This window comes from Phalacrocorax carbo, chromosome 2 (assembly GCF_963921805.1).
Source record: "Phalacrocorax carbo chromosome 2, bPhaCar2.1, whole genome shotgun sequence".
Taxonomy (NCBI): Eukaryota; Metazoa; Chordata; class Aves; order Suliformes; family Phalacrocoracidae; genus Phalacrocorax; species Phalacrocorax carbo.
The window spans coordinates 17,467,592-17,495,463 of record NC_087514.1 but is presented as its reverse complement, the minus strand read 5'-3'; positions in this window follow the sequence as shown (position 1 = coordinate 17,495,463).

The window sequence follows — 27,872 nt, the reverse complement described above, 5'->3', positions numbered from 1 at the left end:
CTGTTTGTAAGCCTGAAATGTATCCCAAATGTTTGCTTACATTCTGTTGTTTTTGAAGGTTTTTGTTTATTAACCTCCTGACTGATACATGTCCAAATTCTTTAAATATCATTTTAGTTTTAAAATTATACTTTTAAAAGGAAAAGATTATAACTTTTTTCTTAAATGCATGTGTCATGAGGTCTGCAAATCCTACATTTCTACCAGTTCTTCATACAGCATGATATGGTGTATCCAGCATCTGTTTTGATTATTGTTAGTAGAAAGATGGATTAACAGTTTGAATAAAATAAAATCTGATCTGAAGTTCCACCTACCAGTGAATATAACCCACATGTAGTAGATAAAAGAAACCATACAACAAACTGTAGTGTCAAACCACTTGCTCAGTAGAAAATCAATAGATCCTTGAAAATTACAGCTGCTTCATTTGTTTTGTGCTCCGGCCTATTTTTCAGTATCATAGTGTATTAGGACCTCGCTGCTTGACAGTTGAAACATGACACATTATATCTTGGAAAGCTCAGATAATGCAAGACCCAAATCTAGGAGTAGAGAAACACTGAGCAATCTGTTCTGATTGTCAGAGAACTCCAGTTTCAAATACAGGTTGTGAACTAACCTTCCCAGAGAAATCTTGCCGGGAGTGAATCATTTTACAAGAAGGCCAAACAGTGAGAGCGGCAGAGAGAATAAGATGTCTTTAAAGAGGAGGTATTGATTTCTCTGCGAAGTTTTAGGTAAGTTTGTCAAGACAATTCATAGCTCAAGGAAAAAGTAAATCAGAGTTTAGAAAAGAATTATGAATCTAATCTTTTTTTATTGATTGAGAGCTAGTTCTGTGTTTAGCTAAATCAAATAAATGGCACATTCAGTAGGTCCGTGGGACTGTGGACAAATGTGGGTATAATAAATGTATCTTATCTAATTTGCATAGTTTACGAGGTAGGCATTTATGGTCCCAGTAGGAATTCAGATAACGCTGATTAAATGTTATGTTGGACCAGGCCAGCTGAGCCTGCTTCATGTCATATCCCTAGGCTTAAATGGTGTACTGTATTGAGTTACAATACAATTCATTCCTCTATGACATCCCACATTAGTGGATCTCAGCAACTGAAAGAATTCCCTTCCTTTCTTTCCTATCATTCTGTGGCAGGTACACCCCTCACCCACTACCCCACCCCCCAGTCCCCAGCCCCACCCCCTCCAGACATCGGTGCTTTTGGCACGGTGATCGCTGGCTTTTCATGCAGCATTTCATGCCTTTTGTGCTGTGCAAGTCCCCAGGCACCTAGACCTGGGGGAGGGGTGGGAGAGGCAAAACCCTTTGGCAACTGAAGGTCTGCAGACAATGAGATGGCTTGGTTCAGAGAAGCTTCTGGATCATGACCAATTATGGCCACAGCTCAGATCTGACCCAGGGTACAAATGAGGCTGCTGGAGACCCCCTTTGAGTGGTCTGCTTGGAGCAGCAGGCTTGTGTTTGAAGCCTCTCCCCTTGAGCTGGGGCACCACCTAAGGAAACCTCCTGGGACTGAGTGTCCCACCTTCTTTTGGGTGAGTGATTTCTTCTGGGTATAGCCTTGAGTGAGCCCTTGCCATCCCCCAGGTGAGCGATTACACCTTCTGGGTGCCCAGGAAAGGAAGAGAGCTCCTTTTGTGAGTGAGTGTGTGTGTACGCACTTTGGACCATCATTCTTGTGTGTAAATGTGCAGTAGTAATACCCTGACTAACAACTCAAACCTGTTATGTGTTAAATTATATTGGAGGGTTGACTAAGTTCAGCTTACCCCTGTTTCTCATTGGTTTTTGCTGTGGTTTTGGCAGTTACTTGAAAGAAAGTTGTTTGAGCTTGTCCTTTTTTTTAGTTTAGTGTACCTCCATGACATTTATAATTGGCACAGCGAGCAGGGCTGTTGATGGAGGGATTGTTATTGAGGCATGGTTGTGACCCTTAGGAATGGAATGGGCGAGGGAGAAGTGGTGTGAACCCAATGCTGATGTGGAAAGGATAGAGAAATGCCATGGTAACAAGCAACATAGCAGAGACAAAGGGACCATCTGTGCCATACAGGGTGCCTGTTTGATGCAAGCACAGGACAGGTGGAAAAGGATAATTTTGAGAGTCAATTAGAGGTCAAATGCTTAAAGGCAGAATTACAACATCAGAGAGAGCAGACATATTTATTAGAACGGAAGATCGAGATTGTGTTAACCCAAGCAAAAAAATCCTCCCCCCAGTGTTGTCCAAATTCGGAAGTTGGTTGTGGGACTAGATCCTGAGGAATTGGATGGGGATATCTGGGGAGATCCTGATGACGTTAGTGTTGATGAAACAGAGGAGGTAGAGGAAAGGGATGTAAGACCTCTTATCAAAATGGAGAGGCATACAGACATATGGACAGGACCTGAGCTCAGTGATTTGCAAGTTAAGCTTTCATGCAAACCGGGTGAGACAAAGATAGAATATCTGTGGCGTGTTTTGCTTACCAGAGGTTCAAGGGTTCTGGGGACCTGGTGTGTTTTTAAATGACAGACTAGCTGGCAACCAGTCTATAACTTCACAAGTGGCTTACTGGGCTGGTGGTATAGACCCCAAAGAACGAGGGGAGCCTATTACTGTTCAGATAAGGGGACTGTTGGAATTGGCAGAAGGGGTATAAAAGGCTGGTTGTATACAGGCAATGTATGAGACAGGACAGCAAGGCATACCAATGGCTGCACTAGTAGATCCTGCACATATCAGGCCTCTTATTAGGGAATTACCAGATTCTTTTAAAATACATGTCCCGTCCCTTAGAGAGAGAATTTGGACAGCTATAGAACATTATGGACAGAACCCCCTGAATCTGCCTGCGCATGTGTTGACATGGGCTGAAGCACTGCATAGTATAGTTGCCCAAGGGCATGAAACAGGGTGGACAGATCCAGGTGGTGGTGCAGATGGGAGCAGAAGGGTACAGTAAGCCAGCTGCAAGCCTTGTCCCAGGTGGACTCCCCAGCCCAGGAGCCTGAACCCTTCCGAAGCAAGTCAGATTGAGCCAGTGGACCAGTGCAGAACAACTTGTGGTGGAAGGCATTGGTGCAGGGGGCACCTCAAGCACGGTTACACGGGCAGGCAACTGAGCATATAAAGAAGCTAGTGGAATTGGAGGGAAAGACCGGGAACGTAAAGGAGATGCTAGTGACTGCACCCCCTCCAAGATGGGAGGCAGAACCCTTCTGTACTTTTGTGAGGGGAATTAAGTGAACTAAAAACCTAAAAGCTGTCGTCTGGGGTTTGAGCCACCCAATCCACTTGGTAAATTCCTGTCAGCGGTCCACTGCTAGGCAAACTTATGTATATATTCCTGTTGGTCCAAAGCAGATAAGTTCAGAGTTTTTGATAGACACAGGAGCCCAAATTAGTGTTCTAAACAAACAGCAAGCAGACAAGCTTGGAATCAAACCATCAAGAAAATCTGTCAATATAATAGGGGTAACAGGTGCAGCAGAGATGTCTTTTAGCCCGAACCCAGTTTTGGCTGCCTGGGGAGAAACAGATGACAGCTGTGGAGGTTGCTTTGAGCCCTTATAAGGGAAACATATTAGGGTTTGATGTCCTAGCAGATAAGTAGTGGTGCCTGCCTAATTGCAGCGTGTGGAGCTTCAGGAGCCATGGGGTGGGAGCCGCTTGCATTCAGGCCTTGCAGTCTGCTCCCACACTGCCACCATCCAAGGTAACCTGCGTTTCCCAGTGTCACTTGCCAAGCACAGTGAAATGGGGAATCACAGAAGTCATTACCAATCTCAAAAAAAGGCAAATAATCAGTGGTACTCATTTTCCCTATAACTCCCCAGTCTGGCCTATTTACAAGCCCAACGGGCAGTGGTGGCTAACTATTGATAATTGGAAATTGAATAGTAATACTTCATCACTGATGGCTGCTGTTCAAAGTAAAACCTTGGTGGTGACTGCAATGCAAGCAGCAGCCCGTCTGTGGATGGCCACCCCAGATGTCAAATACATGTTCTTCACGATTCCCCTGAGGGATGACAAATCCCAATTTGCCTTTACCTGGGAGGGGGCTCAGCACACCTTCAACTGACTTCCACAAGGATACAAACACTCTCCCACTATCACTCATAATGCTTTGGCTGCACTCCTGGACACTGCGAAAGTGCCATTGAATGTTCCCATATATCAATACATAGATGATATCCTGGTGGGCAGAAACAATAAGGAATGGGTTGGACAGGTAGCCGAGACTATTTGGAACTTATTGATGGAAAATGGGTTAGATAGTCCACCTTCCAAATGCCAAGGCCCTGGGCAGGAATTAAAATTCTTAAGGGCTTGGTGGATAGTGGGAGCTATGTAGTACCCAATGATGTCCTATCGGCCATTGAGCAGAGGGAGACCCCAGAGAGCAGAACAGAACTGCAACAGAACTACACCCACGAGATCCACTGAGGGTGGAATGGGAGTTTGCGGAGCATGCCCCCTATTGTGGTGTATTCCAAAAGGGACCTCAAAGGCCAGCCAGACATCTGTTGTTTTCTTCCTCCTCATTCAAGGAAACTGAACAGTGATAGAGTGGGAGAAAGAGCTTCTCTCACTCATCAGGGCAGTCAAGGAGGCAGAGAGATTGCTTACATCACAGGACATTTTTGTGCAAGTCCCTTTCACTCTATTAAATTCAATCGTTAAGGGGTTGCCCCCTCCTGAGGGAGTGGCACAGAAGGCTAGAGTATGAAAAAGGTATGCCTATTTGGAGGGTGTCTGTCAATTGTTACCATTAAAAGAAGGCCCTGCCAAAGTTTCCAAGTTTCAACAACCTGTAAACCTGATCCAGCCCTGCTGAGCTTACCTTATAAGACCTCTCCAATTAAAGATTAAAGAGGTGCCCAAGCTAACACAAGATTCAGACACACAAGGGGTGTGGTTCATCAACACACCAGCCTGCCGAGTGGGCCCAAATGTCATTATAAGACAGCAGCAGTGGAAATTCCCACTGGAACAAAGATGACAGAGGAGGGGGAAGGTAGTGCCCAGATAGGGGAGCTGCGTGCTCTCTAATTAACCATGGAAGGGCGTGTTTCCACAATAGCAAAATGTGAAGCAGTCCTCACAGCCTGGCCACAATCATAGAATCATAGAATGGTTGAGGTTGGAAGGGACCATTAGAGGTCATCTAGTCCAATCACCCTGGAGTGAGCAGGGACATCTTCAACTAGATCAGGCTGCTCAGGGACCTATCCCGCCTTACCTTGAATGTTTCTAGGGATGGGGCATCTACCACCTCACTAGGCAACCTGTTCCAGTGTTTCACCACCCTCATTGTTATAATTTTTTTCCTTTATCTAGTCTAAATCTATCCTCCTTTTGTTTAAAACCCCTTGTCCTGTCACATCAGGCCTTGATAAAGAGGTTGCCCCCATGTTACCTATAGCCCCCCTTTAAGTACTGAAAGGCTGCAATAAGGTCTCCCAGCTGCCTTCTCTTCTCCAGGCTGAACAACCCCAGGTCTCTCATCCTGTCCTTCTAGGAGAGGTGCTCCAGCCCTCAGATCATTTTCATGGCCCTCCTCTGGACCCACTCCAAAAGGTCCATGCCCTTCTTGTGCTGAGGGCTCCAGAGCTGGATGCAGTACTCTTGGTAGGGTCTCACCAGAGTGGTGCAGAGGGGCAGAGTCACCTCCCTTGACCTGCTGGCCATGCTGTGTTTGATGCAGCCCAGGATACAGTTGGCCTTCTGGGCTGCGAGCACAAATAGTTGGCCCATGTCCAGCTTTTCATCCACCGGTACCCACAAGTATTTCTCTGCAGGGCTGCTCTCAATCCCTTCATCCCCCGGCCTATATTGATATTGGGGATTGCCCTGACCCAGGTGCAGGACCTGGCACTTGGCCTTGTTGAACCTCATGAGGTTCCCATGGGCCCACTTCTCCAGCTTGTCTAGGTCCCTCTGGGTGGCATCCCATCCTTCTGGTGTGTCAACTGCACCGCTCAGCTTGGCGTCATCTGCAAACTTGCTGAGGGTGCACCCTATCCCACTATGTCATTCAAGAAGATATTAAATAGTGATGGTCCCGGTACAGACCCTTGAGGGACACCACTCGTCACTGGTCTCCATCTAGACATCAAGCCATTGACCACTACCCTCTGGATGCGGCCATCCAACCAGTTCCTCATCCACCGAACAGTCCACCCATCAAATCCATATATCCTATTTAGAGAGAAGGGTCTTGTGAGGAATGGTGTCAGAGGCCTTACAAAAGTCCAGAGGGAGACATCTGCAGCTCTTCCCTTCTCCACTGATGTAATCACTCCATCATAGAAGGCCACTAGGTTGGTCAGGCAAGACCCGTCCTTGGTGAAGCTGTGTTGGCTGCCCCGGATCACCTCCCTGTCCTCCATGTGCCTAAGCATAGTTTCTAGGAGGATCTGTTCCATGATCCTCCCAGGCACAGCAGTGAGGCTGACACATTGGTAGTTCCCCGGGTGCCCTTTCCTACCCTTTTTAAAGATGGGCACAATGATTCCCTTTTTCCAGTCACTGGGGACTTCACCTGACCGCCATGGCTTTTCAGATATCATCAACAGTGTTTGGGCAACTACATCAGCCAATTCCCTCGGGACTCTGCGATGCATCTCATCAGGTCCCATAGACCTGTGTATATCGAGGTTCCTCAGGTGGTCATGAACTTGATCTTCCATTACAGTGGGAGAGGCTTTATCCCTCTGGACTCCATCCTGAAGTCCATTGGCTTGGGAGGGCTGAGGAGAGAGGTTAGCAGTGAAGACTGAGGCAAAAATGGTCTTGAGTACCTCAGCCTTCTCCTCATCTGTTGATACTAGGCCACCATTCTTGTTTGCCAGTGGGGGTACGCTTTCTTTAACATTCCTTTTCTGGTTGACATACCTGTAGAAGACTTTCTTGTTATTCTTTGGATCCTTTGCCAAATTCAGCCTCAGCCACGCCTTGGCCCTCCTGACTCCATCCCTACACAACCAGGCAGTGTCCCTATACTCTTCCCAAGATACCTCTCCCTGCTTCCACTGCCTGTGCAGTTCCCTCTTGCCCTTTAGTTTGACCAGTATGTCTTGACTCAGCTATGCTGGTCTCTTACCTTCCCTGCCTGATTTCTTATACCTGGAACTGAGAGCTCTTGCACTGTATGGAACATGTCCCTAAAGATCTGCCAGCTCTCTTCTGTTCCTTTGCCCCTGAGGACCGTTTCCCAGGGGATCCTTCTGACTAACTCCTTGCAGAGCTGGAAGTCGGCTTACACTCCTTGCTTTGCCTGTATCCCTCAGGAGTGTGAACTCTACCAATGTGTGATCACTGCAGCCCAGGCTGCCTCCAGTCTTTATGTCACCGATGAGCTCACTTGCATTGGTGACCATCAGGTCTAGTATTGCATCCCCTTGGGCAGGGCTGTCTATTACCTCAAGAATTTATCCTCAATGCATTCTAGGATTCTCCTGGATTGCCTACAACTCACCGTGCTACTTTTCCAGCAGATGTTGGGGTGGTTGAAGTGGTTGAAGTGCCCCAGTAGGATGAGAGCCTGCGAGTGTGAAGCTTCCTGGAGTTGGATGAAGAAGGCTTCGTTAGTATGTTCTCCTTGATCAGGTGGCCTGCAGTATAGACCAACAAAAAGGATCCCTCTGTTACCTCTGTCTCTGGTTCTTACCCATAAGCTTTTGACCTGCTTGTGGTTATTTTTCAGGGACAGCTCTTCACACTGTATTGTTTTCTTGATGTAGAGAGCAATGCCTCTGCCCCTTCTTCCTGGCCTCTCCCTTCTGAACAGGCTATAGTTATCTATAGCCACATTCTAGTCATGGGATTCATCCCACCAAGTTTCAGTAATGGCAACTAGATCTTAGCTTTCTAGCAGCACAGTAGTTTCCAACTCCTCCCATTTGTTTCCCATACTGCGTGCATTAGTGTAGAGCATTTCATCCAGGCTGTGGACTGTCTCCTTCTTAGTGGAACTCCCCTTGATACCCTTGAGGTTTTTCATGGGAGCTTCCTTGTTGGCTCCTACTACCTCAGGAGCCCCCAGCTCATCTTCACAAGACTTCAACTGTGTTGCAGAGTTCCCAGCACACCTCTGGGCAATACGTTGAGGGTTCATACTAGCAGCCCCTCCCTCTAAACATTGTGTATTGTTCCACAGCTTGTCACAGGCAAGCCTGATATGTTCCCCCTTCCCCATTGCCTCTAGTTTAAAGCCCTGTCAATAAGCCCTGCAAGCTCCTGAGCAAAGACTCTCTTTCCCACTTGAGAAAGGTGGCTCCAATTAGACGCCAGCAATCCGGGTGCCATGTAGGCCATCCCATTGTTTGAGCTTGTCCTTTATTTAGTGTACCTTCATGACAGAACAAGATTCCACTGCAGTCGTGTAGTCTAAGAACACACATGTATTTGGAGAAAGGTTGTCTGTACACATACATTTACTTAGGAAAGTTGCTGGAGGCTGTACATCAGAATCACACTCTGCAGATCAGTGCAAGTTACAGGTCACACATATCTATACCTTGTGCTTAAATGCAAATGTGATTGCAACTGAAGGAAAATAAAAGGTGCTGTGCAGATTTTCCTTTACCGCAAGCTCTGAAAAACTTAGACTGCCATGAAGACTTTAAAGATCTAAGGATTCTCTCTCCTTTCCCCTTTGCAGGTAATTTGTTGTTTCCCCTTCCAGCTATTTTTAAAAGCATTTAGTCTTCACAGTGTGTGCTTTTGGTCTTTTTTTTTTTTTTTTTTTTTTTTAAACTGCTGTATTTGTTCTTGTCTACCTGTGCCCTATTTCAATTAAATATGGAAAAACAAGGTTTTGGCTTTTCTGTCTCTAAAATGTTCCTGCGTTCTTGTCAATTCACATTTACATCTTAGTGTTTCAGAAACTTCTTTAGTTAGGAACATCTTTGGTAAAAGACAAAGAAACAGCTAGCAACACACTAGCTTGAGCAGTTATTATTATCCTCAGCTTTAAATCTTACATTGCAGAAGTACAATACCTGACTCCAGTGCAGAAGGCGGCATTGCTAGAAGTAAAAAACTAAGCCATAAAGTTATCTTTTTTAAAATAATGAAAATATTTGGTTAATGGGTATAATTTTTTCATAACTTCTAGAATTTTGTTAAATTTATAAGTGAGCAGATGGGAAGTGTAAACCTCATATTCATGCACCAGCAGTTACAGCAGTGCCATTGTTTAAACATCAGTATTTTGCCAGTCCAAGTATTCTACATAATTGGTCATGTCAAGGCACAGAAAGATATTATTTCTAAAAGTGTCAGGGAAGGAAGCCTCATAGTGGGGCAAGCAAGTTGGAAGATGAAGGAGAGCCTGCATCAGCATCTTTCCCTGTGTTTCTACAAGCACAAGAAGAATATTGCACATGAATTTACTTTTTGCTGCCCTAAATAAGAAACAAATCCACTTAAATTGAAAGCATTGCATTAGTATAACTGAAGGAAATCAAATCTAGACACAGTAGACCATACCAAGCTCATTTCTCTACTATGATGGCAAATATTTATTTATCATCTCTTTTACACAGCAAACCTGCTCCTGCAGTCTTTTCATTCTTTCTGTTGCTGTTGGAATGCTGCCCTAAAGTTTCACCTTAGTGGTGAAACATCTTCCAGATTCCATCTTAAATTTCACCCTGATCAGTTTATGCATATTTATCTCATGAGGTTTTTTGTTCTTTCTGGTTTTCTTTCTGGATAATTTCTAAGGAACTGAACTGTAGCCACACTTGATCTTCTTTTCCTAAGCTACATAAATCAGTTCCTACATTATCAATTTCTTTTTGTGTCCTTCAAAAAAATAAGTTGTCTGTTTTCCCAATCATTCTAGTAGCCATACTTTCACTGCACTCCAGCCTGAATTAATCTTTGATAGGTACCGAAGAATGAGAACATGTCAGTCTCTTTTACCTGCTTCGCTTACAGTAGTCAAAAACACTGGAAAGCAGAAGTATGAAGAAAACCACAAAAGCTAATACCAAATTCAGAGGCAAATATCCACCCTGAGCTCACAGGAGCTTACAAAAATCACCTGCTTTTATTGTTAGCTAAATTCAGAGTGTGGTACCAAGGAAGTACACAAGACAGCCCTCAAAAACTTTAAATTTCACCAGTAACTACTAACTAAGAGTCAAAAGCATTAGAAACTCTTTGGAATAATTAACAAATCCTCCAGCAATACTCTACCCTCCCATTTCTGAAAACAATATTATACATTCTTTACCATAAAAAAGCATGCTTAAATATTTAATAATTTTCTTCACGCACTTATATATATAAAGCTGTATGTTTTAATCCTGACATAAAACTTCCTATTAAAGTACTAATGATAAATAATGCTATGTTAAACTAAATTCTTTGAAATTCCTCTGAGCAACATCAGCTCTGCTCAGTAATATAATTGCAGTAATTGACAATAATGTAATAAAGTAATATAATAATATAGTAATAAGGTAATTAGCATGGATGTTCTGAATTACTAAGTTGATGCTTCTATCAGTAATTATTATTAACATTAATTTTCTGTATACTTAAGGAATGTGAAATACACTGAAATATCTGTTAGGTTATAAAGAACTGAAATTTAGGCTAGTTTGACTGTCACTAATTCAAATATATATTATATATCTATTCTTATATATATAAAAATGTACTTGGAAATGTAAATATGTGTTCAACTATTAGCACAGAATTTCAGTGTAGATATAGACATACATATGCATATGTATTTTTTCCCAAATGAAATGTTCCTATAGGTGTCCCTGGTATCAACACAATGCTCAGTTGCTGCAGAGCTGTTAGAGACATTACTCTTCCTGTGTTTCCTTCTAACCATAAAAACCAAAACTTGTGAGGTTAATTTACAATTAACTGCACTGATGTAGTTACACAGAAATCCATTTCCTTAATATTGTTAGAGCTGTGATTGTGAGGTACAACTCAAGGAAGTACCCAGGCTGCCTGAAAAACACATAGCTTCACCAGTCCTTCTTACAAAAGTGAAGTGGTTATTGAAGAAATATCCATCCCAGTAATATGTTAAGGAAGCCATGCTACATAGTCATAGAAATCTAAAAAAAAAAAAAGGCATAAAAGCACTGGGCAGGAAGGTGCAGCCTTCTTATGGATATTCTAGATTTTCTGACAGTGTAAGTAAACCATCCATTAGGAACACCAGGCGTCAAATCCATGAAATATTAATGTCTCTGGAAAAGTGGACTTGGTTTTGGTTTGAACAGGAGTCTCATTCTGCTAGTTTTAAACCAGGCACTGGTTTCTCAGATACGTATATACTGCTTAGTCATTAAAATAACACAGACAAGTCAAGGAATGTTGGTGCCTCCGACAAGGTAGTTTTCACACTATTGTGTGACTGCCAGTTCTGCACTCTCCTATTAACATTGCATATGTTTTATTTCAGTCCACTGTGACCCAAATCAGCTGATCCTCTGCCAGCCCCTTGAAGGTATTTATGGTGACAATTTGCAGTTGCCTATGGCAAAAATACAGAGTTTATAGATACCTGCACAGGTAAAAAGTCCTTTCTTAAAATTACTCTAATTATATTTTTCTCCTGTCAGATCAAATTTCCTAGATTTATTCTTATCAAATTTGATCCAAGGCTCAGATAGTAACTTTCCTCCTCATTTCAATGAAATTGTGATACTTGGCCTCACCTTCCAGAAAACTATCTAAAAATAAGGCATCTATTTAAGTTAAGGTTCTAGGCTCCTGTTATTGACAGCAACATGCATCTATGTAGAATTTACCCATCTACTACAGACTGAGAAAATTAATGTTGGTAAAATTCACCTTCTGAAGACATTTATTCATCTTGATTAACTATCTAGACAGCCTATTAGTTTAAACAACTATTAGAGCTGTAAGTAGCTGAATCCCACCCTAGCTCTTAAAGCTTGGTGATATGAATTTTCTCTACAGAAAAGCTAGAATACAGTCAGAAAAAAAAGGGGGAGTGAAAGAATCAAACAGAAGAAAAAGCAGGGATGGGGGAAAAGAAAAAGAAGTGGCCCAAGGGACCCTCCAGTGATTACTGCCTGGAATAAGAATGAAGAGGAGAAAATCAGGCAGTGGTATACTCAAAATTGGAGTGAATGCATGACCTAGAGGAAAGGTCCTCTTTTGAAAAAGAAGGAAGAAAATAAGGAGTATGGTAAAAAGTGACTGAAAGGAAGACAGTCAGATTCTGGTGAAACAGAATGAGTGGGAGATAAAGAGGTTAACAGAAGTAGCCTGTACAGAAAGGGTTTTTCTGGAGATAGAATATGAAAGAAATTAACATAATTTTGTTTAACTCATAAAATTATTTTTTTAAGTCTTTGTACTACTAATTCTTAATCTGTTATAGTATCACAGGATGAGATTCATCTCATCCAATCTTATCCACCTAAAATGTAGACATCTAGTTTAAGCAAGTACCGTCTACCATGGCGGTGTGGGAAACTCCAAAGAGTGATCTATCTTGGTTTTGTTCAGCTAATCTTTGGTAAGATTATCCCTATTCTCTATGCAGAGATTTCAGACATGCATTATACTACTTAGAGTATATGTGACTGTTGTGGTTTAGCCAGCAGCTCAGTCCCACACAGCCGCTCACTCACTCCCCCACCAGCAGGGTGGGGGAGAGAATCAGAAGGGTAACACTTGTGGGTTGAGATAAGAACAGTTTAATAATTAAGATAAAACAATAACAACACAGTTAAAAGGAAAACAATGAGAGAGGCATGAAACCCAGGGAAGGGGAAAGAAACAAGCAAAACAAACAACATATGCCACATCAACCCCCCATGTACCAACTGCCCCCATTAATATACTGGTCATGGCATCACGTGGTACGGAATGAACATCCCATTGGTCAGTTGGGGTCAGCTGACCTGGCTGTGGCTCCGCCCCTCCCACTTCTTGCCCACCTGGCAGAGTGTGGGAAGCTGGAAAGGTCCCCAGCTACTACAGGTGCTACAGTGAAGAGAATTAACTCTTTCTCAACCAAAACCAGCACAGTCATGAACAAAAAGTAATTATCTCCTATTCTTAGACAATATGTAGATTTGTGTTATCTTACCTTCTAATGCTGAGGTGATGTAATTAATTTTTAAAGAATATTAAAAACTGCTGAAAAAATATTTATTAAATTCTTTATTTGGACACTTACCCAACACCAAATCTTTTCAAGCGTGCTATTTCACATCTAGACAACTCTTGCTGCCTTTTTCCAAACTGGACATTTTATATACACTTCTGTCTTCATGACTTTTCTAGTCTGACTGCATTTTCACTCTCACAGGAGACCAGCTATGCTGCAGATTAGATCCAGAGATGTCCATGTAATAAGAACCAGTTTATAGAAATTAGAGTTCAAGCAATTTACAATGATGATAGAAAAGACAGAAAGAGAGAAGAACAAGTCTGTGTGTTCCCACTCTTATAGTTAAGGAACAGAGGCACTGATTCTGTCTACGTCTTGCAGTACAGTGCTCTGTCAGTGACAGACTAGTTAAAAGTTAGCTACAAATTAGCTGACAAGGAAGGATAATGGTTAAATGAGGAGCAGAGGAGAAATGAGGAAGAAGAATTGTGTAGTGGTGTGACTGCTACTGTAAAAGTAGTATAGGAGCATGCATATGGAGAATGGCCTTGATCATGGTAAATTCATTGCTGGATGCATTCACACAACACAAAAGACTACTGTGCAGAGGTGTATAATATCGCTAATATAGCTATACAGAGCAACATTGTGTTACAGATAATTAGCAATGTGTCCCTAATATCTATGTCACTTTTGATATTCAAGTTAGCTCAGTCATGACTTGTTACAGCTTAGTGTACGTGTACCCTAAGTGACTCTTTCAAGATCATATTAGAAGCCTGTGGCAGAGGTTACTGATGTCATTTTTGCACCTTAGTGTGATTGCACAACTGTAGGACTTTGTGATCTCTCAAAGGTGCTGGCATATTGAGATCCTAGTCAAACTCAAGAATGCCATTCCTTTTTTAATGACTACTCAGAAAATACAGTCTACCTTCAGCACAGAACTGTTTCTAAGCTCTTTGCACACAGGAAAAGTGTTATTTTAAGCTATCCATGCAAACGCAAATTCAGCAATGTCTATCTAGATGAAACTTTTTCCAAATTAATGACCAAAAGCATTCAAAATCACTAAAATATTCTGAATTTCTTTTTTTTTATTAACGACTTTGATTTACCAGCAGCCTTCCTCATCAATGTGAAGTTAAGTAAGTTAAATTTACAGTATTTAAGGTTTTACTTACTCTTTTAAAAATCATAAACAAAAAATTATCTGTTATTCAGTTTTCTTTCTTAGTACTTTTTTCTATATATTTAATACTGGAAAAATTCAGGTACATTTTTAGTACGCAGGAGTTTGACTTTTTCACATAATTAAAAGCATAACTGTTATTAATTTACCTGCATAAAATATTTTCTACAATAACATCCACATATGATTATTAATATTAATTTTTGCAAAAAATCTCCAATTTCTATAGTAAATGTCAGACCATATTTGATAACTCTCCATTTTGTCTCTTCTTTCTTATCTTTCATTCATTCTCAAACAAAACAAAACCTGGACATGGAAAAGTAAATCACCTATATTGAATTTCTTAATCTTATTAAAGCCATGATATGGTAAATAATTTTGTGAAAGATAACATAGAGTAAGTCAAGTCTTTATTTGGCAGACTCTGAATATACTCATCAGAGGACCGTCTATCCACTCTGGAACAGCTTAGGCAGAAAACAACTAAAATAAATTTGAGAACAGTCAGAATAGATATTAAAGGCTGAGTAATACACTGCAAACATCTAATGCTAATGGAAAAGTTTTTAAATGTCTGTTTTTCTGTTCACAAGTACTGATAAAGTATTTTAACTGTCTATGAACTGATTAGTAAATTGATTTTAAAATGTTTTTCATTTTCTTGTTTTGATTTTTGCACTACTAATTTGCCAACATTTTTCAATTGCATGATGTGGAAAGCCTAAAAATAGCTGTGAACAGTGGTTGTGTAATTATACTATATATTTATGCGTATATAAATTTACACATGCATGCATATGTAAACCAATATGCTCATTTTAAAAGACATCTTTCAGGTACCTGTACAGATATCAGTTTAACTTAGTTATTGTAATATTAATCGATAATATTTAAGCAAATTTCTGACCAACTTAGTGTGAAGTCAGAGCAGCACAGAAAAAGCAGAAGTTTGGGATTTTTTTTTTTCTTTAGCAACAAACCAAATCAATGAGACATACAGGGACATCTTCATACTTAGCTAATTATTAGTGTAGCATGTTGCAAGAAAACTTGAAGGGACAAGTCACTGACTATCCAGAATTATTGTCCCTAGTGAGATTACAGAGAGTGTCAAGGAATGGTTTATAGGGTTGACCCAGTGGGGCTAGTCAAGAAAAATGAAATTGGACGGGAACAGGAGAACGGATACCCCTTGTCTTCTTCAGCAGCCACAACCTACCATATATCCTAGCCGCCTACATGGTCAGTTCAATTAGTTTAGCAAAGAGAAGTTTTGAGAGGTGTGTACTGTATTTGGCTGGTATGGAGTTAATGTTCTTCATAGCAGCCTGTATGGTGTGTGTTTTAGGTTTGTGACCAGCTTCTCAATCTACCTCCACAGCAGGTATGCTAGGGGGGTGCAAGATGCTGACAGGGCTGCAGTGAGGACAGCTGACCAAACTAATCAAAGTGATATTCCATGCCATATAACACCCTGCTGAAAAATAAAACTGTGTCAAGTTTAGGGTGATGAGGGGGAGTTTTTTTCAAAGTAGCTGTTACTTGGGGACTGACTGGGCATCAGTTCCTTGGTGAGAGATGGTGAGTGATTGACTGTGCATAATTATTTTTTCCCTTCAATTATAAAACTGTCTTTATCTCAGCCTTCTTTTTTCCTTCAGATTCTCTCCCCCATCTTGTGAGCAAAGGACTGGAGGGGGCTCAGCTGCCAGCTGGGGTCAATACACCACAGGTGACAAGGAGAAATTACACTTCTTTTATATTCTGACGAAATCATAAAAAAAAAAAAGGTTTAAAAACTGGCTGAAAGTTGGAGTTAGGGTGAAAAAAAAAGAAAAGATACATGCTTCATGAGAGGTAAGACAATGACGTTTGGGTTTTCCACATCAGTGCTGTTAATTAATAAAACAGGATTGCTAGGGATATACTGGATTTCTCATAATATTAATTTACTGAATCCAGATTTAATGCCTGCGTAATGCAGTATCTATTTCTTTAACAGAGTCATGGAAATGATGTTAGAGTCACTTGTAAAAATTGTGCAGCCTGTACTAAGCAGAAAATCAAAATAAATTTTTTCTCATGTTAGTAATCACTGATCGTAGGCTTTCTCAAATGCATCTCAAGACTATGTACAGAATGCTATTGAGACAATTCAGGTCACTCAGAGACTTTTCCTCTTAATCACTATGACATATATTGTGTATTTCTGCAGCTGTTCACAAAACATTATTTACCTTCTGGAAGAATTTTATAACAGTGAACTGAAGCATGATACTTGTAGTTCTCCTCCTTTGATTATAGAGGGTTCTGACAAGCTTTTGTTGGTTGAAGTATAGAGTCCTCATTTGGTGTGAACCACAGTATTTATGAATCATACAAATTTTATGTATCATACAGTTTTGTTTTCTCAGCAGATAAAGAGAATAATATTGCTTTTGTGCAACCAGTGGTGCCTCTAATGCTGTTTAACTGGGGAGGATCACAGCGTGACACATTGCTGTGAACTTGCATGCATGCACAAGTGTGTTTGATGTAACAGGGGTTTAAGGGAACAAAAGCATATATAAAAAGATCATTATCAGTTGTGGTGGGTTGACCTTGGCTGGATGCCAGGTGCCCATAGAGGGAGAAAATAACATGATAAAACTCTCATGGGTCAGGATAAAGGCAGTTTAATAAAAGCAAAAACAAAGGCTGAGCATGGAAGCAAAAGGAAACCAGAGGATTTATTCTATACTTCCCACCAGCAGGAGATGTTCAGCCACTCCCCAAGAAGCAGGGCTTCAGTACACATACCTGTTGCTCCAGAAGACAAATGTTGTAAATAACAAATGCCCCCATTTCCTCTTCCTTTCTCTTAGCTTTTATTGCTGAGTGGACATCATGCAGTATGAAATATCCCTTTGGTCAGTTTGGGTCAGCTGTCCAGGCTATGTTCCCTCCCAAGTGCTTGCCCGCCTCCGGCCTGTTGGCCTTGGAGGGGGAAACATTGGAGGGACAGCCTTGATGCTGTGCCAGCACTGCCGAGCAGTAGCCAAAACACTGGTGTGTTATCCACACCTTCCCATCTACCAGTACAAAGCACAGCACTATGAGGGCTGCTATGGGGAAAATTAACTTCATCTCAGCCAGACCCAATACAACCTCTACCCTTTATTCCATACCATTGCATCATGCTCTGGTCCCACATACTTCAATATATATATATCTGCATATATCTTCTACCCATCCCACTGTATTTCATTCTCATTACTGAAACCTCTTCTTACCAACACTTAACCTTAAAGTATATACTTAAACCATCTTCATACCCAACATACAGATTTATACATTCTCATAACTGTTGCCTCTCCTTTAACAAATAGATAGTTCTCTCCTGTTCCATGGGCTTCCTCCACTCCTCCAGATGTTCACAAACAGGCTAAGACCTGGGCCCCATCTGTCAAGATAGGTGTTCAGGACAGGAGACGCATTATGTTTGATTGTTGGGCCCAAACACCAGCTCGGTTTCAGTCATCATTGCATTCGTCTGGTTCCTTGTGAAACTCACTCTTTGTCAGTTCAGGTTGTTCCTGCTACAACATACAACTGACATCACAGATGATTTTTACCCCAAGTTTAATCCTTCTGAGTCACGCACCGGGTCTCCCCATCCTTTTGCATTACCCACCAAGTACACCCAGGTCCATGAGCAAAGACAATCTTATGAATGTATTTGCCTTTTTGCATGGGAGGAGCAATCCAAACCAATTTCCCCAGCCAATTCTGTAAGTGCACACTGGGGACTTATATCCCTCCACAGTATGTAGGGGTTTTGTTTGGGCAAGACCAGGGCAGTTAGATCCACTGGTGTTAACCTGCCAAGTGGCCTTTCAAGGCCTCAGATAGTGCTTTGAGCAGTGGCATGGTTTATGGGGTATCTTTCTAGCCAACAAGTAGTTGCTTCCACCATGGTATGTAATGCTTGTCTTGGGGTATTCATGGCAGTGGTCCAATACAGGCAATTTGCCAGGCCTCACCATATGAAAAACTCCGCCACTGCCCTGTATTCCAGTTAGACTTTACACACGTGGTGTGCTTGACTGGCTCAAATGGTTCACTTTCATGAATGACCTGTGCAGTGGCCTCCATGGTCAGGTCTACCCCCTGATCACAAGCCCATTTGTACGTTGCATGTCTCCCTAGATGTTTCAACTCAAAGAGTCATGATCAATGGGGCAGAGTCTTGTTGGAGGCCCATAAATAGTGGTGTTTCCCAGGGGTCTGTACTGGGTCCAGTCCTGTTCAACATATTCATCAATGACCTGGACAAAGGGACAGGGTGTGAGCTCAGCAAGTTCGCTGATGATACCAAGCTGGGAGGAGCGGCTGATACACCAGCAGGCTGTGCTGCCATCCAACGAGACCTAGACAGGCTGGAGAGCTGGGCTGAGGGGAACCTCATGGAATTCAACAAGAGCAAGCGTAAGGTCCTGCACCTGGGGAGGGACAACCCCATGCACAGGTACAGGATGGGGGCTGACCTACTGGAAAGCAGCTTCCCTGAGAAGGACCTTGGAGTGCTGGTGGACAGCAAGTTGACCATGAGCCAGCACTGTGCCCTTGTGGCCAAGAAGGCCAACAGGGTCCTGGGGTGCATTAAAAGGAGTGTGGCCAGCAGGTTGAGAGAGGTTATCCTCCCCCTCTATTCTGCCCTAGTGAGACCTCATCTGGAGTACTGTGTCCGGTTCTGCGCTCCCCAGTTTAAGAAAGGGAACTACTGGAGCAAGTCCAGCGGAGAGCTATGAAGATGCTCAGGGGACTGGAGCATCTTCCTTATGAGGAAAGGCTGAGAGGCTTGGGTTTGTTTAGCCTGGAGAAGAGAAGACTGAGGGGGGATCTTATCAATGCGTATAAATATCTGATGGGACTGGACTGTTTTCAGTAGTTCCCAATGACAGGACAAAGTGCAATGGGCACAAAAAGGAACACAGGAGGTTCCACCTCAATATGAGAAAAAACTTCTTTCCTGTGAGGGTGCCAGAGCACTGGAACAGGTTGCCCAGGGAGGCTGTGGAGTCTCCTTCCCTGGAGACATTCAAAACCTGCCTGGACATAATGTTGTGCCCCCTGCTCAAGCAGGGGGCTTGGACAAGATGATCTCCAGAGGTCCGTTCCAACCCCTACCATTCTGTGATTCTGTGGGACTATCAAGCTACAGATAGTTCACTGTTACACTCCCAATCCAGGTCCACCTGAGTTACTTCAGTTTTGAACAGCCTTGTCTACTTGTTCTTTGTTTTGATGGTCTTCAGTGTTGCAGCTTTTTGGCAATTAGGCATCTACATGATTTACCTTCAAAGCCATGTTTTCTACCTGGGCAGTGATGTCCTGCCACAATGCAGCAGCCCAGATAAGTTTACCCCTGCACTGCCAATTGGTCTTCTTCCACTCCTGTAGCCACCTCCATAGGCCATTAACCACCATCCAGGAGTCAGTCAGAGTCTTGTTCAGCAATATTTAGGGATATTGGATGGCTTTCTCTTCTGCAGACTGACTTGACCCACATCCTCCTTCAGTGCCGTCAATGGCCTTTCCACTTCCAGCAGCTTCCTCCCTCATGACAGGACCCATCAATGACCAAAACATAATGCCTTTCATCTTCTGGTAACTCGTTATATGGTGGTGCCTCTTGGACATGAGCTACCTCCTCAGGCAATGCTCCAAAGTCTCTGCCTTCTGGCTAGTCCATGACCTCTTCCAGGATTCCCGGGCCATTGGTTTTCCCCAGTCGAGCTCATTGCGTGATCAATGCTACCCACTTACTCCATGCAGTGTGAGGAACTTCTATCCATCAAAGCAAGGAATTTCTACACCAATCAATAATAAAAATATATATGACTAGTGTCACTCTAGCTCCACCCAAACATAAAATACTATAAAAATGACTCCAAGAGAGAGGGACGTTAGGGAAGATACCACCCTGGAGTACTGGGATCGGTCAATGGGCTGGAACTCTCTTCTCCCCCATAGGGACGCCTATCGGGTAAGACTCAAACACCTGGTTATACTGATTCCCTGGGAAATTTAAAGAACAAGCTTGTTATTTTGTGTTTTGTGTTTTAGCGCTTTATACTTGCACATGCTTTGCAGACAGTGCGTTTATCACCAGCAATCCAATAAGAACCTGTATTTCTGTTGCTTTAATAAACCACAATATTAGTGAATCTGACCGCAAAGAGTTATCGGGTATGACTGGACTAATAGTGATCATACTGTTAATGAATCCCTCATGGACTAACAGTGCTGAATTGGGTATCAGAATCTAAGCCCAGCTGCCCCCAGCCCCTCTGACATCTGAGGACCAGCTGGATCACAGGGGGGTTTATTTTCTGCCAAGTTTCCTCACCTATTAGCGCAACAAACATCCAGTGTAGCACAGACAATCATGGTGCCAAGAGGAGATACACTTCTGTACCAACAACTTCTGAACAGGCTTGAACCCTCTTGTATGCTGCTAGTATCTCTTTTTCAGTTGTGGTATAATGGGCTTCTGGTCCTTGATAACCCTGGCTCCAAAACCTTAATGGTCAACCTTGGGTTTCTCCTGATGTTTTCTGCCAGAAGCTCCAGGTGATAGCATGGTCTCCAGCTGCAGTGTAGAGTGCATTTTGCACAGCACGCCCAAAAGCTACCACACCAGCCATTTCCTTTTTGATATGCTCAAAGTATTGTTACTCAAGGCACCATGCAAAAATAGTTCTTCTTTCAGGTTGCTCAGTAGAGAGTGCTCACAAGCTGACTGTAACCTGGAATATGCATTCTCCAGTATCCCACAGGGCCTAGGAAAGCTGTGTTTCCTTCTTCTTAGCTAGTGGAGACATAGTAGCTAACTTGTTGATCACATCCATAGGGACATGATGGTGCCCTTCCTGCCATTTTATTCTCTAGAACTGAAACTCCTTACTTTTCTTTATGGCAAAACCAGGTCTCAGAATAGTCTGAATTATTCTTTCTCCCTTTTCAAACACTTCTTCTTCCATGTTTCCCCACCCAATGATATTATTGGGGTATTGTAAATGTCCAGGGGCATCACTCTTTTCCATTGTAGTTTAGATTAGTCCATGAGAAATAGTGGGGTTTGTGCTTCCACTCCTGGGGCCATCAATTCCGGGTATATTGGACAACCCTCATGAGAAAGCAAACTGTGGGCTGCATTCTGCTGCCAAATGAATTGAAAGAAAAAAAAAGCATTGTCAATGTCAGCTGTGGCATACCACTTGGCTGCCTTTGACTTTAGTTCATACTGGAGCTCTAACATGTCTGGTACAGCAGCACTCAGTGGTGTGTGACTTCATTCAGGCCATGATAGTCAACAGCTAGGTCAAACTTAAACTGAAATGATAGAAGTCGAAAAATAAACACAAGTAACCTGAGGAAACATTTAGTAGTATCTTCTCCATCAAAAGCATCACCATTTAATTCATGGAACATTTTCATATTGTTTGCAAACATGGTACTAGAAGTTAGTATGAAATTCACCACAAGAAATAAAAATAAAACTATATTCAGTATTTTTTCTCTTTAAAAATCCATTCTGCTTTCCTGTAAGAAATTAAATTTGTCTTCTTTTCAAAGCAGGGATGCAAAATGATTATAAAGGAAAATGTAGTCATTATTATTAAAAAATTATTAATCCCTTTGGCTTTACCCTCTCGTCATCCTCATTATCTCACTGAATTACACTACAGGTTCCTAATGAATTAATATTATGAAAATTTTATCTCATAACCTTTCTTAAGTATCAAGTGATTCTACAAAATCTCTTAATAACTGCTCTTTTCACACTTCTATCAGAAATGTTATATTCAAAAGTTTAATTCAGTCAACTCTTGAGAAAGATACAATTTTCTTCATTTCCACAGTTTCTTATCCAAAAACAGTTAGTGAGAAACTTATGCTGATTTCCTATCCTAATGATATGTAAGAGCATAATATTTGGCATAGGTCAGTAAGCTTCCTTTATAAGAACCATCTATGAAGCATCAAGAACATTTTGACACAATATAAATGACAGAACAATGTTTTCTTTGCTAATGTCATATTAGTCACTTTAATCTTCTGCAAGTTAATCAGTTAATACTAATACAGTACTTCCCTCTCCCTACCAGCTGTGATCTTATGGTCTTTTTACTGTGTATCAGCCCTCCCACACATTCTTGCTAGGCTTCATTTTTCTTGTAAACTTTTTCTTACCTTGTAACTGTCAGGAAACTTAGAATTAGATGCTGGTTTATTAAGAATTCATTTACTGACCTAGAGGAATCGTCTAGTATATCATTCGACATGCAGAAAGCAAGTGTGCTGCAGAAGACTACTACAGCGGAACTGAAGTTCCCCTACAAATAAAAGTGCCCTTTGCTCTGAAAAGAACAAACATTATGTGTAAGGGATTTATATGAAATGTACGAGTAAGAGATGAGTAAGACATATGGCTATATATGATTAAGAGATTTATAAGATTTATATGAAAATAAAAGCTACATTTAATAAATCATGAGAATTTATCCTAACTGTGCTTTGTGACCTTTCCACTATGTGGGTAGGAATACTTTTAACACGTGTAAGAAATCAGTAAGACTCTGTGTTCACTTGAGTATAGGCAGAAATGTACATACATTTAATAGCTGCTGCTTGTTCTTATACATAACTCCAGTTACTTTGTCTTTGGCCAGTCAGTTAGGCAGTCTGAATTTCTCTAGAAACTCTGTTATTCTATTGGTCGATAAGTTTTGTCCTGTTCAAGCTGGTTCTTCCAGTGCCAGGAGCTGTCCTCTCAGGTAAGATAGTTTCTCACATCTAAGCAAGTTACATTTTCACTTCCTAAGAAAATTCTAACCCTAGTTTGATTCAACTTTCCTACTATAACACTGAACATATTTTTCAATATATTCAATAGAATATTGAATATTAGTATGTCATATGAATATACGTATATAACATTTATGTATGAATATAACATACCCAGTGTCAGCATGTGACAGAAAACTTTGTTGCCTGCCTACCTTTTCTCTTCCCTTTCTCTTCCTTTATTCTCCACTAAAAAGTTAGTGATTAACATAAAAACAATTATCTTTTTTGTATAAGAGTGAAAAAAGAGAGCAACCTGTAAGGTACAATGATTCTTTTTATTTTAAAATTATACTATCAAAAAAGACACCTTCAAAATACGTGATTAGTGTAAATCAGCAAAAGATTCTCTTAAGGGAAGCAAGAAATACTGAAACTTTTAGTAAAGGCCAAGTTCCCCATAGCTTCTCCATATAGCTCACAATCATATAGCTCCAGAAAATACATAAAGAAACATGATGTGGTAGGTTGATGCTGGCTGGATGCCAGGTGCCCACCTGTAGGGGAATAGACAGGGATCGGCGACCGGAAGATCACGGGATGTGACGGAAAGATAGACTCCTCCCCATAGGAGTGGCAGGAACAGGAAGCGCAAGAGCTATATAAGCGTGTGATGCAGCTAAATAAACGGACATTTTGTATCCATCATATTGATGTCTGTGCATCACTGTCCCCAGGGTGGGTAGAGCCCTGTGTCCCAGAGATATGCGGCCCAAGATAAGTTCTCCCGTAGAAGCGTACAGCTACACCCACCAAAGCTGCTCTATCACTCTTCCTCCTCAGCTGGACAGGGAAGAGAAAATATAGTCAAAAACTCACAGGTCAAGATAAGGTCAGGGAGAGATCACTCACCAATTGCCTTCAAGGGCAAAACCAGACTCAACTCAGGGAAATTAACTTAATTTATTTCAATTCAAATCAGAGTACTGTAATGACAAATAAAACCAAATCTTAAAACACCTTCCCCCCATCCCTCCCTTCTTCCCAGGCTCAATTTTACTCCTGAGTTCTCTACCTCCTTCACCCTCAGCAGTACAGGTGGATGGGGAATGGAGATTGCGGTCAGTTCATCACATGTTGTTTTTGCTGCTCCTTCCTCCTCAGGGGGAGGACTCTTCACACTCTTCCCCTGCTCCAGCATGGGTCCCTTCCATGGGGTGCAGTCCTTCAGGAGTGGGCTGCTCCAGTGTGGGTTCCTTCAATGTTGGTCATAAGTCTGGCCAACAAACCTGCTCCAGCATGGGCTTCTCTCTCCTTGGGTCCACAGGTCCTGCCAGGTGCCTACTCTGGCATGGGTTTCCCACAGGGTCACATCCTCCTTTGGGCACATCCTCCTGCTCCAGCGTGGGGTCTTCCATGAGCTGCTGGTGGATATCTGCTCCACTGTTAACCTCAATGGGCTGCAGGGGGACAGTCTGCCTCACCATGGTCTTCACCACAGGCTGCAGGGGAATCTCTGCTCTGGTGCCTGGAGCACCTCCTCCCTGTTCTTCTTCACTGACCTTGGTATCTGCGGAGTTGTTTGTCTCACATATTCTCACTTCTCTCTCCAGCTACAATTTATGGGTTGTTCCCCACCCCCACCCCACTCGCTTAATACATTAAATACATTATCCAGAGGCATTACCACCATAGTTGATCGGCTCAGACTTTGCCAGTGGCAGGTCCATCTTGGAGTGGGCTACCACTGGCTGTGTCAGACATAGGGGAAGCTTCTAGGAGCATCTCACAGAAGCCACCCCTGTAGCCACTTCTGCTACCAAAACCTTGGCACACAAACCCAATATACATGATCACCAAGCAGAATGGAATTTCTGTTTTTGTTGGTCCTGTCTCCAAGACTGAGAATCTCTAAATTGCAGTTAACACTAATTCTCACCAAACCCTTAACATGGCAAACTACTCTTTCCCTCTTCTGTGACTATTTTTGCCATTGTCAGCCTGAAGTCTGTTTTAAGTTTCTAACATGTTCTCATAGGTACCTTTATAAAAATGTTGTTAGGCAAAATAAAAACTACTGCTGTCTCATAGCTGTGATAATCACACCAGTTTCTCACACATCTTTGTATAGTGGACGCGCTATACCAGGGAAGATACTGCTAAATTTACACTATGTTGTATCATGTGGCAAGATGTTTACAAAAACATGTTTTTTTCAAAGCTGTAATCATATTTTACAGATAGTAAAATGTCTGATGTCCAGTATTAAGCCTTAAAACTTTATCTTAAAAAGTGTAGAAATATAAAGATACGTTGTATATCTGAAACTTTACTATTCCTTGGAAAGGTGGAGAAAGACTTGTCATTAATTTACTCGCTTATCCCCAGGTACTGTACAGTTGCTATACATACAATTCAAGCAAATACAACAATTAAGGTAAATACAACACAGGCAAGTAAAGAAACAATCAACACATGAAGCAAACCCTTATGCATATAAGGAAGTTAAGTATGTGTTTTTAGTTACACATTTTTTTCACAAAGATCTAAACTATATTTTTTATTACTACATTGCACTAAACATGAAAGGTAAAGGTAATTTTTTCAGAACCACAGAATCTCCTGAGTTCAGCAAATTCAGTTCAATAAAATACTTGTAATAAATAAGATGTGAGGAAGACAAAAGTATTTGAATGAACTGATGAAAAGTGATGCTTCAAACTGAGGAAACATTTTATTAGATTAACTCCTCTGATTGGAGAAGAAAAACAGACAAATCTTTATGCACACCAAGCCCAAGCTCTCTCTCTAGGTAGTACTTTGCCAAAGCACTTATCTGATAGGAGTACATTCTTGGTTTGAGTAGCTTTTGTATAAGCCAGAGATAAGTTTACAAGTTTTTCCACACTACTTCTGGTAGGATCACTTTTTATTTTATTTATTAGTTGTTATTTGTCTTCGATTCCCTTCTTTTCCCCATACTTTTCTCATTTTCTTTTTTACTTCTGTGTCAGTTTAAAGATCCATTATTTTGGCTGAATATTTTACTATGGTTTACGATTATAACTTTTTTTTTCCCCAAAGTTAGTTTTGAGCTGCTCTCTGCTATCCATGGCTTCTGTTGTGCTGGAATATTTGTAGTTTTACATAGTGAAAGAAATAGGGAAATCAATTGATTCAGGCTGGGAAAAGAAATGTGGTGTTCTATTTCAGCTAGATTGTCTCTAGGTAGGAAGAAATAACAAGACTTGTACTTTAGAAATAAAAATACTTTTACTGGTCAATGATTATTTAGTTTTAGGTAAATAAGGAAAAGAATAAAGACTGGACATCATTATAACGGATCCTTATGAACACCAAAGTGAGAGGAAAAGCTCAGATTTAGAGATTCTGTGCTTGTCCAGTCCTTATGCTTCCTCTCTGAGATGAATAAACTGTCAGAGGAAGCCAAAGAACTAAAAGACTCCCTAAATCCCAGGATTTAACAGCTTTCAGAAAGAAAAAGAATGAAATAAATGGACTAAGAAAGCGAGGACAGTAAAAAAGGATTGACTTGATCAAAAAGAGATCATCATGCTAATGAAGGTACTTTGTACAGACCGGTAGCATGGCTTTGTAGCAAGAAATCAAGAGCAAGAACTTTAACCAGTATTAATAATAAAATATTAAAGATAAAAGTGAATAACTATTTCTTGTGACAAGGATGGGATTAGAGGGAAACTGCACACATCTACACTTTATCCCTTCTGGCAAGTATATAAATCAGACAGTCTGAGGGGTCCCACAGAACGAGTAGAAAGTTCCTCCAGCTCCTGGTGATCTGAGAGAAAGTGTTAAGTGCTTTGTCCTCATGTTCTGAGCTGCCTTCAGAAATATTTTAAGATGTCAGTGAACTTTGTCAGCATTTACAGCAAATGGAGAATTTAGTTCTCTTATCTACACAGAATTTCTACTTGGGGTATGAAAATCAGTAATGCCTAGCTTGATTAGATTTGGACTTTAATTAACTTTTTGACCTGTACGTTACTAGATTTGGAATGCATCCTTATCACACTTTGCATATATTTCTAGGATTAATATTTTTATCGCTGTTTATTTGTAATATAGGAATGTCTAAAATTGCACTACATTTACCTTACAATATTAAGCAGTCTCCTAAAAAGAAAGAAAAAAAATTCCTGTCTCTAAGACTTTGCAAATTTAATAATGAGAATGTACTTCCAGCAGTTGTTAAGGTGATAAAATATACATAAACTAGTAAACTAGGATGCACGAAAGTGTGACCATTCTTTTTTTTCTTCTTTGCCTTTTTTTTTTTTAGATGTATAAACCTTTTTTAAATCAAATGTAAAGCAAGGAGGGGACTGTTGCACATATAGATTGTAACTGATGAACTATGCTATTTGTATAAAAATATGTATGCATTTTCTTAATGTCTATATGAGTCCATTAAATTATGGAAGTATTGATGCAACCAGTGTAATGAAAATTGTCACAGGGAAAAACTGCTCTGTTCATGTGTTTTAAACCAAATCAGAATCAACATGTTTTATTGATTTATTAATGTCACATAATTATCAGGCAATCAGTCATTCATTCAGGATCAATATCAGCAGTACAGCATATAAACCTCCATATTAGAAACTTATAAAATATTAAGAAACATCCTTCAATAACCAGTTCCAAAATGTAATGACCTCCTACA